Here is a 12,708-nt window from a genome sequence, read left to right as displayed (position 1 = left end):
AGGTTTGGGTGGAATATTAAACAATAGTAACTGAGTTCCCATCTTTACTAAATGACGAGACGGTGGTATAACGTTCCAGCACTTTTATTGAGAAACAGAGCAGAGATTCACATAGTTGGAAAGTAATCGCACCCTTCGGTTCCGCTGCAGTCTCTGTCTGCCCTGTCTCTGTCTGCCTCGCTTTTCGGGCTTCCCCTAATACTGCACCGTGGCCTTCCCATGAGACAAAACAAAGACAGTCTATCGTAAACAATCAGTATCCCTCAGCAGCTGCAGCATTTGGCCTTGCAATCAGAAAACAGTGGATCTCATACACAGACATCAGGTCTCCAGGCCTCCTCTGTCCGAGTGGTGTGAGGCCATAGTGACTTCAGAATAATAATTCTTATAACACAGACTCAACTGGGAATGCATTATATGACCCTGAAAATATAAACAGCTTGTGAGATTTCTACAGATCCTTATACACATAGCAGATAAACCCAATAACACTTCTTAAATGATCAGATAGTCAAACTATGACCCTGGATTCACCACTGACAATAGCTGAAATTCAGAAAGCTCTCAAAAGCATGCCCAATAAAAAGGCTCCAGGTCCAAATGGATTTCCAGCAGAAATCTTTAAAAATATTAGCATGTCATACATGCTTTAAAAATATTAACATTAGCTTTACTTTGACAGCATGGTGGGAGTTTCTTAAAATGACGAAGTCATCCCTTATCCTATGCAGTAGTACACCCATCTGGAATAACCCTGACATCCTACAAAATAATAATATGATAAACTTTACATTTCGGAAGAATAAAGGTATTGAATACCTGGAACATTTACTTGACGGAACCGAGTTTATCACTTTTACCAAATTAAATATGCAATATGGCATTAGTAAAAATAGATTCTTAGAATATGAACAAATCAAATCTATAATTAGAAATAAATTTAAGCATATTGAAGGAGTTTTACAAATCCCAACTAATATATTAGACTTTCTAGATTTAACCCCCCCACCCAACTACTGTCTAAATCATACAGGACACTGACTAAACTAGATGATTCAATATCTCTTCCTATTATGAAATGGAAAGAGGATTTATCAATTGGCTTTGAACAAAACATCTGGACTCAGATATGTCTAAGAACTTTCAAATTCAGAGTACACTATACACGTCAAAGATTATTCAAGATGGGTTTCGCACAATCTAATATCTGTCCACACTGCATAGGCAATCATCCTGATAAATATATTCATGTGTTATGGTTATGCACACCTGTCCAGAGGTTCTGGGCACAGATATGCAAGAACTTATCAAAGTGCCTGAGTTGTAAAATTTCACCTTCCCCATCAGTTTGCTTGCTGGGTAACTTTGAGGAAAGCCCTCTGGAAAAAAAATAGTTTACATGGTTTTCACTGCCTTATGTATCGCAAAGAAAACTATCCTCATGAATTGGAAAAGTAAGGAAAATCTCAGTATTAATCAGTATAGAGATCTTTTGTTAGATCATATTAATCTTGAGACAGCATCCGCATCAGATCGATCTCTCTGGGCTCCTTTAATCGGCTCCATCACTTAGTGGAATGGGGGGCTGTAGGGGCGCTGGGGATGGCTGGGGGGGTCTCTGGGTCCTGGAGCTCTGGGGCCCCCCTGAGGTGGGGCCCCCGGTGGGTCTGACCCCGGGGTCTGTTGCCCTCATCTGGGTGGGGTTTGGAAGGCCTTGGGGTGGCCAACAGCTCCCGCTTGTGGCGCTCTCGTGGGGTTCCGTAGTGACGGATGTGGGATTCTGACCTGGTAGCTGTGCTGCCGCTGGGTGGGTCTGGGGGCCCGGGGTCCCTGAGGTGTGCCGCCCTCGGGCGGGGGCCCAGGCGGGGCCTTGGGGGGTTCGGTACCTGTGGGGTATGCCGCTTGGGGTCTGGGCCGGTGTGCGCCCGGGTATCAGCCCCGGCACGGGGCCTCTGGTGTGCTGGGAGGCCTTGGGGCCTGTTGAGCTGGTAGGGGGGGGATGGACAATAACATCTCATGGCAGATGCTCTCCCCCATCTTTGGGTTGACATTCTGCTAGTGGGGTGAGGGGAGGGAGGGGGAGTGGGGACTAACCCAGCCTGGATGACTATTGTGGTATGTATGGTGAGTTGTTTAAATGTTAGTGTTGGGGTGGGATTACATCTATGAGTGGGGTGGTGGATGTGGACGTTTGGAGGGCTCTGTGTCCGGACCCCTATCTCGGTCCTGGTCCGTGCTGTCCCCCGGAGTGGGTTGATCCCCATCTGGATGGCTTGCACGGGCTAGCTGGCCGGGGTCCCCCCCTTTCCTTTTATTTTCAGAAGGTTTGGTGGGTGTGTTGGGGGGGGTGGAATTGTTGGTCCTGATGGTGGTTGGCTCGCGGGTCCTGCCGCCTATCACTGGCCCCCGGGCTACGGTGGTGCGGCTGGCGGGGCCCCCATCTCTGGGTAGGCTCTCGGGAAGCTGGCTCCCTGGGAGTGCAGCAGGCTCACCAGTCGTTTTCTCCCCCTCCCCGTAGTCCTCCTTCTGCCTGCTCCATCATGCTGCCACACATGTAGGACCTTGGGAGGGGGGCGTTACTGGAGGTTGCCACTTTCTGATGACGTCCCTCACCCCAATTTTATTATGCATTTTAGACACTTTCACTAAAAACATTTTCACAATGCATATACAGAGGTTGGAAAATGAAACTGAAACACCTCTCATTTTAATGTGGGAGGTTTCATGGCCAATCTTCATTAATTGCACATTGAACCAATAAGAGCAGAGTGTGAAGGTCCAATAAGCAGGGTAAGAGCAGAGTTTTGCTCAAAATATTGCAATGCACACAACGTTATGGGTGACATACCAGAGTTCAAAAGAGGACAAATTGTTGGTGAACGTCCTGCTGGCGCACCTGTGACCAAGACAGCAAGTCTTTGTGATGTATCAAGAGCCACGGTATCCAGGGTAATGTCAGCATACCACCAAAAAGGATGAACCACATCCAACAGGATTAACTGTGGACGCAAGAGGAAGCTGTCTGAAAGGGATGTTCGGGTGCTAACCCGGATTGTATCCAAAAAACATAAAACCATGGCTCCCCAAATCACGGCAGAATTAAATGTGCACCTCAACTCTCCTGTGTCCACCAAAACTGTCCGTCGGGAGCTCCACAGGGTAAATATCCACGGCTAGGCTGCTATAGCCAAATCTTTGGTCTCTCGTGCCAATGCCAAACGTCGGTTTCAGTGGTGCAAGGAGCACAAATCTTGGGCTGTGGACAATTTGAAACACGTATTTTTCTCTGATGAGTCCACCTTTACTGTTTTCCCCACATCCGGTAGAGTTACGGTGTGGAGAAGCCCCAAAGAAGCGTACCATCCAGACTGTTGCATGCCCAGAGTGAAGCATGGGGGTGGATCAGTGATGGTCTGGGCTGCCATATCATGGCATTCCCTTGGCCCCATACTTGTGCTAGATGGGCGCGTCACTGCCAAGGACTACCAAACCATTCTGGAGGACCATGTGCATCCAATGGTTCAAACATTGTATCCTGAAGGAGGTGCCGTGCATCAGGATGACAATGCACCAATACAGACAGCAAGACTGGTGAAAGATTGGTTTGATGAACATGAAAGTGAAGTTGAACATCTCCCATGGCCTGCACAGTCACCAGATCTAAATATTATTGAGCCACTTTGGGGGTGTTTTAGAGGGTCTTTCTGCATAGAGTTTGCATGTTCTCCCTGTGCATGCGTGGGTTCTCTCCATGTACTCCGGCTTCCTCCCACAGTCCAAAAACATGGCCTCTCTAAATTGGCCTTAGGTGTGAGTGTGTGCGTGAATGGTTGTTTGTCCTGTTTGTCCTGTCTGTCTCTGTGTTGCCCTGCGACAGACTAGCGACCTGTCCAGGGTGTACCCCGCTTCTCGCCCAGTGAATGCTGGAGATGGGCTCCAGCAACCCCCGCGACCCCATGAGGGATTAAGCGGGTTAGAAAATGGATGGAAGATGCACATCTTCTTAAAAATCCTACAGAAGACTAAAAATAAAGGGCGCTAGATCTGCCTTACTTTCATCACTACTTCCTAGCAAATAGGCTACAATACATCTCAAAATGGATAAGGTATAAGTCAGAAGGTTATTCATTTATAACATTCTGACAACACACATGGGGGGGGGGACTGATTGTGTATGCCTCACCCCTGGTGGCAACCATCAGTTGGTTTTGCTGTTCTTTTTATATCTCTCTTTGCAGGTGAAAAAGCAGACTCAGAGAATGCTATCTTGCTCTCTCTTCCGTTCCTCTCCTCTTTTGTCTTTCACATTTTCTCCCTTTTCTCCTCTGTTTCTTATTTTACCTTCCCATTTCAGTGTCCATTGAAAATGAAATGGTCCTAGCATCCATCCATCCATTTTCTAACACGTCTATCCCTTGTGGGGTTGCGAGGGGTGATGGTGCCCATCTCCAGCTGTCACTGGGCGAGAGGCGGGGTACACCCTGGACAGGTCGCCAGTCTATTGCAGGGCAACACAGAGACAAACAGGACAAACAAGCATTCTCGCACACACTCACACCTAAGGCCAATTTAGAGAGGCCAATTAACCTAACAGTCATGTTTTTGGACTGAGGGAGGAAGCCGTAGTAACTGGAGAGGCCACGCATGCACAGGGAGAACATGCAAACATGCAGAAAGACCCAGGACCCAGGACATGAACCCAGGACCTTCTACTGTACTGTGCAGCCCAGTAAAATCTAATAAAGCTTCTTGCATATATAAATCAAGCGGATCACTATGGCGAAAGCAGTGAGGCTCCACTTATGAAAGTAAAATTTTTTTGGCATTAAGACCACAATTCTTAGTGGCACATTGTCAGACAGGACACACACAAAAATAAAAATACGGTGTAACACAAGCTACAAGTTTTTTCTTTTTCTTTTTTTAGGCCTCATAATTTTAATGGAAAATATCAAGTTTTTCTACATAAAAGTAAGTTTACATTTATGAAAGATTAGTTTGAGAAGGACACATGGTCCATTGTAGCCTACTGTTCATAGTTATGTTGTATGCTTAGTGGTTAAATTAAACGGTAATGTGGTTAAATTAAAGGGTAATGCTTGATGCTAGTTGTACTGTGTTTAATGTGTTTTGATATATTTATATTTCAACTTCTGGTTGCTTAAGTTGAGTCTTAGCCAGCTATGAATAGTTAACAGGACTCTAAGTGTTTAATGGGAAGTATAATGTAAGATTTGCACTCCTAATGTAGACTTTCACTGTTTATGTTATGGATTGTATAATCTTACCCAATCTGTTTAATATGATTGAACTTGATTTTGTAAAGTGCCTTGAGATGACATGTTTCATGATTTGGCGCTATATAAATAAAATTGAATTGAATTGAATAGCCGAATGGCAGCATAAAAACATCTACTGCTGTCTGCAGTAACTATTTTAACTTACTAATTTACATTTTTTTTTTTTTTTTTTCCCCAGTGTCCTGTCTAGCACTATGGCAATAGGAATTGATATCTCAATGCCAGATGGAGCTCGACAGATTTTGCTTTTACAAGTGGAGCAAACAGCTTTCGCCATAGTGCTCCACTTGATTTATGCTTTTAAATAGCTTTATTATGATTCCTGCAAGGAGAATTTCAAATTATATGGACATGACAATGGGAGAGTAAAGGAAGAACAAAAAGTGAAAGAAAAGAAAAAGAGTAGAGGTGAAAGAAAGAGGAGATAAAAGGAAGAGAATGATAAAATGTCCTCTGTCTGCTCCATCACCTGGAAAGAGACACAAAAAGAACAGCACAACCAATAGACATAAAGCAACAGATACACTCGAATAACACCTAGATGCCATTGCTAAATCATATATATTATTATGTAAGCTGACATGTGTAATGTGATATTTGAAAAAAGAAAGTGACACAACATAAATAAATAAATAAATAAATAAATTATAAGATTACTGTATATAAGTGAACACTTAATACCTGGGACCCAGCACCAGTGGGAGATGTGAAAGTGCACTAGTTTAGGTGAAGATTATCCAGAAATAGCTTGATAGTGATTGTGGAGAACCAAAGAGCCACCTTCCCCGAGCACAGAGGCAGGCGTCAGGGGACCCGTAGCCCCGGACTCCCAAAGGGGTCCCTAAAGCAGGTCGCCCAGGAGGGGCCGACACAGGATATCTGCAACCCCCCCCCCCCAAGGAAGGAGCAGAGACGACCCCGAGGAAATCCCCCAGCCACCGCAATGCCGACGCCCTCAAGAGCCGCGGAGACGAGCCCGTGGGCTCCGCCGGCAGCCAGCCCCGCTGAAGTGGTCCCGGCCATGGGCCCTGAGGGCCAGAGGCCCCAGGGGCGCCCCGCCCCCGCGACGAGGGCCCCGGCCGCCCCCCGGGGGGCCAGGCCCCGCGAAGAGGCCGCCAGGAGCGGGCCGGCGCACGCCCGGGAACCCGCCCCAAACCCGAAGCCAACTAATGCGCCAGGGGGCCAAGGCGCCCGCCAACGAAGTGGAGGAGGGCAGGACGTGGGGGGATGGGCTCCGCACCTATCGGAGACTTGAGATGTTCTTGGGAGAGGGAGCGGACCACACCCATACCTGGAAAAAAAAAAAAAAAAAAAAAAAAAACTCATTCACCCCATCCCTCCCTTGTGCCCCACTCGCCACACACAAAAAAAAAAAAAAAAAAAAAAAAAAAGACGCTGTACACACATTCCCACATAACACTCACATCCAACACTGACCAAAGGGGGGAGGGTCACCCCAAATCGACTATAAGACTGCTTGTGCCCGACCCCCGGCCCCGGCCCCCGACCAGACGCCCCCCGGACCGGGGGGCGTCTGGTCGAGCCGCACGAGCCACCCGGCCAGAGCCCCCCCCTCCCCCTAAATACCTAATAAACCCACTCCCTCCCCCCACCTTGCCCTTGCCATCCCTGCCCCCCGTCCCCTGGGGGGAGCGGAGGCATCAGCCCCAGACCTGGCAGGCCGCTGACTGCACACCGCAGCCCCCCGCCAAGACCCCGGACACAGTGGCCCGCACCTCCTCCAGGCCCCAGACTCCTTGCCTCCATCGGAGAACGGGGGTGTGCAGAAGACCCCGACCCTCCCTACGCCTGCTCAAATGTTGTGTTGTTGCATGTTGTTCTCAAGTGCGTTTAAAAACTGGGAGCGCCGAAGGGGATGCACGGCACAGCCCACCCCCCTTTCGGAAGGAAGCTGTTGCCAGCGCACCCCCTCCGTGTGACTGCCCAGAACCCTCAATGTCTAAGTGGGAGAGGAGGTGAAGGGAGCCGTCCGAGGTGAGGCCCACACAACATAAGCCCCCTCCCAGACGTCTTCCCCCCACCCCCCCCCCCCTACCATGGCCTATATGAGTGTGTGATGTGAAAAATGTTTGAAGTGAAAGTGTCTAAGATGCAAAATAAAATTGGGGAGAGGGGCGTCACCAGAAAGTGGCAACCTCCAGTAACGCCCCCTCCCTCATGACCTACATGTGTGGCGGCGTGATGGAGCAGGCAGAGGGAGGAGTCCGGGGATGGGGAGCAAATGACTGGGAAGCCAACCCAGGGAGCCAGCTCCCCTACTGACTCCAATAGGCACCCCCGCTCCCCGAAAGCCCCACCTAGAGAAGGGGGCCTCGCCAGCGGCACCACCGTAGCCCGGGGGCCAGGGAGAGGCCGCAGGGCCCGCCAGCCAACCACCCACCAGGACCAACACCTAAGCCCCCCCCAGCCCACCCACCAAGCCTACTTAAACTAAATAAATAAAATTAATAAATAAATAAATACATAAATACATAAATAAATAAATAATAATAATAATAATAATAATAATAATAATAATAATAATAAGAGGGGGGGACCCTGGCCAGCCGGCCCGCACGAGCCACCCCAACCCCACCCCCCAGGTGAAACCCGCACCGGAAGACGACACGGACCAGGACCGGGACAGGGGGCCGGACACAAGCCCACCAGAACGTCAACCCCCCCCAACCCCCCCCCCACCCGTGGATTTAATCCCTCCCCAACATTAACGTTCAAACAACTCACCATACATTCGACAGTAGACATCCAGGCTGGGTAGATCCCTACTCCCCCTCCTTTCCCCCTCCCCCCACTGGCAGAGTGCCTTTCCAATAAAGGAGAAGAGCATCTGCCCAGAGGTGTTAATGACCATGCCCCCCTACCAGCTCAACGGGCCCCGAGGCCCCCCAGCGCACCAGAGGCCCCGTGCAGGGGCGGACACCCGGGCGCGCGCCGGCCCACACCAAAAGCGGCACACCCCCCGGAACCGGAACCCCCGAGGCCCCGCCGGGGCCCGCGCCCGAGGGCGGCGCGCCCCAGGGACCCCAGACCCCCAGACCCACCCCGGCCCCACCCAGCGGCAGCACAGCTACCAGGTCAGTAACCCACGTCCGTCAACACGCAGCTCCCAAAGAGCGCCGCAAGCGGCTGCTGTAGGCCACCCGTAGGCCTCCCAAACTCCTCCCAGATGGGGGCAACAGACCCCGGAGCCGGATCCACCAGGCGCCCTACTCCAAGTGCCCCCAGGGCCCCAGGTACCCCTCCATCCAGCCACTGCGCCCTGCAGGAAGCAACCCACCGCCCCCCTATTCCACTAAGTGATGGTGTTGATCAGAGGAGCCCAAAAAGACCAATCAGATGTGGAAGCAGATGCTGTCTCTAGATTAATATGATCCAACAAAAGGTCTCTATACTGATTGATACTGAGATTTTGTTTACTTTTCCAATTCATGAGGATAGTTTTCTTTGCGATGCATAAAGCAGTAAAAACCATGTAAACTATTTCTTTTTTCAGAGGACTTTCCTCAAAATTACCGAGCAGGCAAACTGATGGGGATGGTGTAATCTTACAGCTCAAGCACCTTGATAAGTCCTTACATATCTGTGTCCAGAACCTCTGGACTGGTGTGCATAACCATAACGCATGAAAATAATTATCAGGATGATTGCCTATGCAGTGTGGGCAGATATTAGATTGTGCCAGACCCATCTTGAATAATCTTTGTCCTGTGTAATGTACTCTGTGAAGGATTTTGTATTGTATTAGTTGTAAGTTGGTGTTTCTAGTCAATTTGAAAGTTCTTAGACATGTCTGAGCCCAGAAATTTTGTTCAAAGGTGCCAGATAAATCTTTTTCCCACTTCATTATAGGAAGAGATATCGAATCATCTATTTTAGTCAGTGTCCTGTATGATTTAGACAGTAGTTTGGGGGGGGTTAAATCTAAGAACTCTATTATATTAGTTGGGACTTGTAAACCACCATTAATATGCTTATATTTATTTTTAATTATAGATTTAAGTTGTTCATATTCCAAGAATTTATTTTTACTAATGCCATATTGCATATTTAGTTTAGCAAAATTGATGAACTCGGTTCCGTCAAGTAGATGTTCCAGATATTTAATACCTTTATTCTTCCAGTATGTAAAATTTATCATTTTATTATTTTGTAGGATATCAGGGTTATTCCAGATAGGTGTACGACTGCATGGGATAAGGGATGACTTTGTCATTTTGAGGAACTCCCACCATGCTGTCAGAGTAGAACTAATGTTGATATATTTGAAGCATGTATGCCGTTTTATATTTGAGCTTATAAACGGCAGATCTGAAATCATGATATTATTGCACATTTCCTGTTCTATATCTAACCAAGGCTCATCTAAAAGACTATTTTTTATCCATTTAGAGATGTATTGTAGCCTATTTGCTAAGTAATAGTTATGGAAGTTAGGCAAATCTAATCCTCCCCTGTCTTTAGTCTTCTGTATTGTCTTTAAGCTAATACGTGGGGGTTTATCTTTCCAAAGAAATCTAGAAATGGCAGAGTCTAGAGATTTAAACCAGTCAGATGATGGTTTATTGGGGACCATTGAAAATAAATAATTAATTCTAGGTAGGACCATCATTTTTATTGAAGCTACCCTACCCATAAGTGTGATTGGAAGCGATTTCCATCTTTCAAGGTCCTCTTCTATCCTGTTTAAAAGTGGGGCATGGTTAAGTTTAAGTAAATCTGTTAATTTATTCGACACAGTAATACCTAAATATTTAATATTTCCTGATTGCATTTGTAAATTTAGGGAGTTTTCGAGAGAGCAATTAATTGACAGTACCGTAGATTTAGACCAGTTTAACGAGTAATCTGATACTTTGGAGTAATTTACATTTTAAGTGGAGTATTTAAACTTGGACTGTAATGTACATTTATCTGTGATTACCTTGACATAACTTCACTGACTTGATGTACAACTCATTTGAAACTTTTTTTTTTCACCTGTTTTGTCTTTAATGTTGGTAGATAAGGCAAATTTGCCTTACCAGATGCCTTTGTTGACACTTTGAGTTTCACTATCACTGCCATTGCAACTTCTTTGTTGTTGTGAAGTTAGATTAGCCTGGGGTACATACCTGCGTGGGCGGAGCAATCTTATGGGAAATTCAGACCAAGTGTGATTTGAGCGTCTGGTTTTCATGTGGTTTTCAGGTCTGTGATGGACTTGCGTCTCAGCAAGTTGAGAGGTCCTGTGGCGCATTTTGATGCGTGTCGCGTGCTTGGTCTGAAGACAGCGTTACACTCTTGGTCATGCCACTTGGCTCCATGATCAATGAGTTAGAGTTGTGGTACACCTATCACAGAGCAACACAATGGCACTAAGACAAGCCACCATAACAACCATATTGCCCCTTCCCTAATAAAAGTTTTACTCTCACAGAAACCTTTGTATGGTTAGGGCAGTGGTCTGACTCAACAGTGTTGAGTCAGACCAACTCCAGTGTTTGTTTAAACAATATGTACTGTCCTATTTTGCTGTTTCACAGCCCACTATATATATGTTGCAATCACAAATGTTATGTTTTTTAATGCATGATGCTTTGTGTCAGCGTTAATGCATCTGTGCATAATTATTCCTTGATCCTTTTTTGTCTGTCTTGTTGTGTCTCTGTTCTGTCTTCTGTAACCCCAGTCGGTCGAGGCAGATGACCGTTCATACTGAGCCCGGTTCTGCCGGAGGTTTTTCCTTCCCGCTAATGGGTGGTTTTTCTTCCCACTGTCGCTTCATGCTTGCTCAGTATGAGGGATTGCAGCAAAGCCATGTACAATGCAGACGACTCTCCCTGTGGCTCTACGGTTCCCCAGGAGTGAATGCTGCTTGTCGGGACTTTGATGCAATCAACTGGTTTCCTTATATAGGACATTTTTCACCAATCTGTATAATCTGACCCAATCTGTATAATATGATTGAACTTGACTTTGTAAAGTGCCTTGAGATGACATGTTTCATGATTGAATTAGCTAAAAGTAAGCTTTTGTTTGCTTTGTTCAGCTTGCTTTGTATCAGTAATGGGTCTTCGAGAGTTTTGGAGGAACTACAAAGTCCTGATTGTGATGGGACCAAGCCTGGGACTGATTCACTGGGGCTGGTACAACTTGAAGTCAAACCCAGCGCTGCAGAAGAACAGAGAGGAGTACATTCCTGAGCCTGGCATTGTTGCTTATGTTTCACCTCCTGCTGCTCCTCCTTCTAAAAGCAAGTAACACACTAAGGTAGGGATGGGTATCGTTAAGGATTTATCAATACTACTACTCTTAAATATACTCCTTATCAATCTGGTGTTTTATTGGTACCATTATCGATACTTATTTTTTACTTAAACAGGGTAAAAAAAAAGATAATGTTCACTGACCGTTTTTTTTTTTTTTTTAACATTTGGAACGAAAGCAAAAGAAATAAAAGTACAAAATACATATTTTTTTATAGAAATAGAACAATCCAGACAACATTATTCATGGTTTTTATATTACCAATTTTAACCAAAAGATAGCAGAGGCACCCTTTGTGGATCAGGTGAATAAATGACAGAGGCTGCCCAAGAATCAGTTACAGGGAAGGATCAACTTATTGTATTTTTCGGACCATAAGGCGCACCAGAGAATAAGGCGCATCGTGAATGAACGTGTCTATGTGTGTCTTTGTCCACATATTAGGCACATTGGATTATAAGGCACACTAAATATTCTTCCCAGGTGTGCAATTTCTCTCCGCCCTTCACTACATAGTTCTCTCCTGAGAGAGAGAGCTATTCATTGCTCTGTATCCAGTGTAGTTGGACTACACTGCCCTGTTTCTAAAATAAGGCCAAAATAAACATGATTTTTATTGTGAATTAACTTAGTAGGTTTATTGTTTCTAGTGCGTACTCCAGGCGCAGCCTGCCTAAAGGCTCTCGCATACTCGGCCGTACTGTGCGCATACTGTGAGCTGCTCGGACTCTATGCTGATTCACCAAAGTCAGCTGACTGTCCGCGTTTTTTCCGCCGTGTCTAGCTGCACGTCCCGATTCACACTCCATTCAGACAAATTTCAGACATTCATAATAATACTAGCTTCCTTACCGTGCCACACGATTTCCAGAGATGATTCTACTTAGCAGTGTGATGAACCTCAGTGTCTGTCGTTGTTTCCTGCATCTGTAAATCCTTATTAGACGTCCGTTTGTCTTATCCACGTCCCAAAAGCCGACTCTGTCTAACCATAACATCCTGAATGTTACGGGCGCCGCCATTTTGATTTGCTCGGTCCCGCCTTCAATCCAAGAGAGCAGCAGTACCGCAGATCGTCAGGAGGCTAGGAGCAACCAAGGAACCGGGATAGTGTGGTGTGTAAATGGTCGTCTCAGCTTGG

At 46.5% G+C, this 12,708-nt stretch overlaps 1 long non-coding RNA gene across 1 annotated transcript; it reads right to left on the bottom strand.

Annotated features, from left to right (window-relative positions):
* Positions 1-314: 314 nt before the first annotated feature.
* LOC118561960 lies at positions 315-12,450 on the bottom strand. Its single transcript, XR_004930387.1, has 3 exons — positions 12,420-12,450; positions 10,433-10,651; positions 315-423 (listed from the first exon to the last, which is right to left on the bottom strand). It is a non-coding gene; the product is annotated as an uncharacterized LOC118561960 (long non-coding RNA).
* Positions 12,451-12,708: the final 258 nt, after the last annotated feature.

Source organism: Fundulus heteroclitus, unplaced genomic scaffold (genome assembly GCF_011125445.2).
Source record: "Fundulus heteroclitus isolate FHET01 unplaced genomic scaffold, MU-UCD_Fhet_4.1 scaffold_77, whole genome shotgun sequence".
Lineage (NCBI taxonomy): Eukaryota > Metazoa > Chordata > Actinopteri > Cyprinodontiformes > Fundulidae > Fundulus > Fundulus heteroclitus.
This window is presented reverse-complemented; position numbering and strand designations above follow the sequence as displayed.